Source organism: Nerophis lumbriciformis, linkage group LG36, assembly GCF_033978685.3.
Source record: "Nerophis lumbriciformis linkage group LG36, RoL_Nlum_v2.1, whole genome shotgun sequence".
In the NCBI taxonomy this organism is placed as follows: domain Eukaryota; kingdom Metazoa; phylum Chordata; class Actinopteri; order Syngnathiformes; family Syngnathidae; genus Nerophis; species Nerophis lumbriciformis.
In genome coordinates, this window is record NC_084583.2 from 5,551,238 (window position 1) to 5,555,306 (window position 4,069).

General features: G+C 48.7%; 1 long non-coding RNA gene across 1 annotated transcript; it reads right to left on the reverse strand.

Annotated features, from left to right (window-relative positions):
• Nucleotides 1–2,357: 2,357 nt before the first annotated feature.
• Nucleotides 2,358–4,069, reverse strand: LOC140677580 (uncharacterized). The gene is made up of 3 exons (XR_012049354.1): nucleotides 2,912–4,069; nucleotides 2,604–2,832; nucleotides 2,358–2,520 (listed from the first exon to the last, which is right to left on the reverse strand). It is a non-coding gene; the product is annotated as an uncharacterized lncRNA (long non-coding RNA).

Consider the following 4,069-nt stretch of genomic DNA (forward strand, 5'->3'; position numbering starts at 1 on the left):
ACCAAGACAGCCCCACAGCATCCAGAGCCTTAAGGAACTCCGGGCGGATCTCATCCACCCCCGGGGCCTTGCCACCAAGGAGCTTTTTAACTACCTCAGCAACCTCAGCCCCAGAAATAGGAGAGCCGACCACAGACTCCCCAGGCACTGCTTCCTCATAGGAAGACGTGTTGGTGGGATTGAGGAGGTCTTCGAAGTATTCCCTCCACCGATCCACAACATCCGCAGTCGAGGTCAGCAGAACACCATCCTCGCCATACACGGTGTTGATAGTGCACTGCTTCCCCTTCCTGAGGCGGCGGATGGTGGTCCAGAATTGCTTCAAAGCCATCCGGAAGTCGTTTTCCATGGCTTCCCTGAACTCCTCCCATGTCCGAGTTTTTGCCTCTGCGACCGCTGAAGCCGCACACCGCTTGGCCTGTCGGTATCTGTCCGCTGCCTCAGGAGTCCTATGAGCCAAAAGAACCCGATAGGACTCCTTCTTCAGCTTGACGGCATCCCTCACCGCCGGTGTCCACCAACGGGTTCTAGGATTACTGCCACGACAAGCACCAACTACCTTGCGGCCACAGCTCCAATCATCCGCCTCGACAATAGAGGCACGGAACATGGTCCATCCGGACTCAATGTCCAGCACCTCCCTCGTGACATGTTCAAAGTTCTTCCGGAGGTGGGAATTGAAACTCTCTCTGACAGGAGACTCTGCCAGACGTTCCCAGCAAACCCTCACAATGCGTTTGGGCCTGCCAGGTCTGTCCGGCATCCTCCCCCACCAACGCAGCCAACTCACCACCAGGTGGTGATCGGTAGAAAGCTCCGCCCCTCTCTTCACCCGAGTGTCCAAAACATGAGGGCGCAAATCCGATGACACAACTACAAAGTCAATCATGGAACTGCGGCCTAGGGTGTCCTGGTGCCAAGTGCACATATGGACACCCTTATGTTTGAACATGGTGTTCGTTATGGACAATCTGTGACGGGCACAAAAGTCCAATAACAAAACACTGCTCGGGTTCAGATCCGGGTAGCCATTCTTCCCAATCACGCCTCTCCAGGTTTCACTGTCGCTGCCAACATGAGCATTGAAGTCCCCCAGTAGAACGAGGGAATCACCCGGGGGAGCACTCTCAAGTACTCCCTCGAGCGAATCCAAAAAGGGTGGGTACTCTGAGCTGCGGTTTGGCGCGTAAGCGCAAACCACAGTCAGGACCCGTTCCCCCACCCGAAGGCGGAAGGAAGCTACCCTCTCGTCCACCGGGTTGAACTCCAATGTGCAGGCTCTGAGCCGGGGGGAAACAAGAATCCAGCCCCTCTCGAGAGAACTGGTTCCAGAGCCCTTGCTGTGCGTCGAAGTGAGTCCGACTATTTCTAGCCGGAACTTCTCCACCTCGCGCACTAGCTCAGGCTCCTTCCCCCCCAGCGAGGTGACGTTCCACGTCCCAAGAGCTAGCTTCTGTAGCCGAGGATCGGACCGCCAAGTGCCCTGTCTTCGGCTGCCGCCCAGCTCACATTGCACCCGACCTCTATGACGCCTGCTATGGGTGGTGAGCCCATTGGAGGGGGGACCCACGTTGCCTCTTCGGACTGTGCCCGGCCGGGCCCCATGGGGACAGGCCCGGCCACCAGGCGCTCGCTATCGTGCCCCACCTCCGGGCCTGGCTCCAGAGGGGGGCCCCGGTGACCCGCGTCCGGGCGAGGGAAATCTGGGTCCTTTGTTTTTATCTTTCATGGAGGTCTTCGAGCTGGTCTTTGTCTGATCCCTCACCTAGGACCAGTTTGTCTTGGGAGACCCTACCAGGGGGCATAAAGCCCCCGGACAACATAGCTCCTAGGCACATTGGGACACGCAAACTCCTCTACCACGTTAAGGTGGCAGCTCAGAGAGGAATACATTATAACATAGATATAATAATAGTAGTAGTAATAGCAATAAATAAAGTAGAAAATAACATGATTAAAAAAATCAAAAAATATTTAATAAAAAAGTATTACATAAGAAGAGTTTAACATGATCAGTAAAAAGCCTGATTAACAAGGTGTGTATTTAATATATGAGACTTGTTTTTAACACTTTAATGACTGAAACCCTTTTGGGTCACGGGGACCCTTTCATGTTCACCAACATTTAGGCAAGCCCGAAAGGTTACAATCTGCATCGTATCTGTTATGAAAATGAAAAATATCAAAATGGCCCCCGTATGATTTCATTTTTTAGCGTGCGGCCCTCAGACGAAAAAGTCTGGACACCCCGGATCTAGATAATGAATATGTATGTGTATATGTATATATATATATATGTATGTAGAATTCATACAGTATATTGTGGTACCTGATTCTCACCAAGACACGGGATTGGGTTTGCAGCAAGCCGAAAAGGGCATTTATTGTACAAGTCTTTTTAGGAAGGGCGGGGTGTGGAAGTAGCAAACTTAAAGTGTCCATTAATAAACATAAATATCTCCCATCTGGGGCTCTCAGTCCTTCACACAGCACACTTCTTTAAAGGTCAAAGGTTATTGCCTATAAAACAAGAGAAACACAACATAAGTAAAACATTTCACCAGTAATGTCTTTAGTGGGGAAATAGTGGATGTCTCACTTACCGCCTGATGCACCTGCCTTGACATAGAGGAGAGCCAGACCTGAATGAGGCAGAGTTAAGTAGGGTTTGTAGCTGGGCCCCACCTGGCCGCACAGCTGGTGGCACTTCAGGCTGATTGAGCAGGTACAGGGGAATGTACCGCCCCTCGATGATGCGGCCAAGGCTGGGGCGTTGTCTTCCGTGTTCCACTCTGCCTCCATTCCCTGGCTCCTCCCCTGTGAGGTGCCTACCTGTCAGGCGGTGCTTGAGTGAGACTCCACAATATATACAACAAATGAATAGAACAGAATGTCTAAATGTAAACAATACATTTTGCTGCAGTGTTGTAGTCGCTCTGCAGCTGCATCAGTCTAATCTGGAGGTCAGCAACCCATGGCTCCAGAGCCGCTACGGCTCTTTAGCTCCATCCTAGTGGCTCCCTGGAGCTTTTTCAAAAATGTATGAAAATGGAAAAAGATGGGGGGAAAAATATTGTTTTTGTTTTAATATGGTTTGTTTAGGAGGATAAAAATGACACAAACCTTCTTAATTGTTAGAAATCCCACTGTTTCTATCAAACATGCTTCACTGATGAGAGTATTTGGTGAGCGCCGCTTTGTCCTACTAATTTCGGCGATCCTTGAACTCACCGTAGTTTGTTTACGTGTACAACTTTCTCCACCACTGCCGCAGAAAAACGTGTTTTATCCCACTCCTTCTTTGTCTCATTTTGTCCACCAAACGTTTCATACTGTGTGTGAATACATAGAGGTGGCTTTGTTGATGTTACTGACTAGTTGGAGTGCTAATCGGGCATATTTGGTCAGTGCATGACTGCAAGCTAATCGATGCTAACATGCTATTTAGGCTACCTGTATGTACATATTGCATCATTATGCGTCGTTTATAGGTATGTTTAGTTAATTTAATTTCCTTTACTTATGTCCTCTGTGTATTAAATTTATGTTTGCATGTCTCATGACACATTGTATTTATGTAATATTGGCTGCATTTCTGATAGCTATTTGTGTGCCATCTTGTTCCAGACCACAGCAAAAGTTACCCAGTTTGCAAAAAGACTGTTATAAATCCATGCGAAGAAGACAGACTGCCATTTCCTTTAACTTGGACACACACATCGATACCTTTGGCCATTCTGAGCCAGTCATTTCCAGAATGTATTTCACCCACTGTTGTGTTAATGTTTTCCAATACTGCACAAATGTGTCGAATAAATAATACTGTGGAGGTACTTCCCTGTAGTTCCACTGTTAGACACAGCACCGGAGCCAAGCGTATAGGTTTTAACAAGGTTGTATTCATCAGATTGTTTTCAGCAAGTTCTCTCTCAAGCAGGACACAACTTTTCAGCCACGCCCGTAACCTCTCTTCCCCTCTGCTCTCCGCCACCTACTGTTGAAGACAACAGATGATTAAATCACCACATACCACCTGTGAAATCTAATCACCTGCCAGCTGTGTCTCACC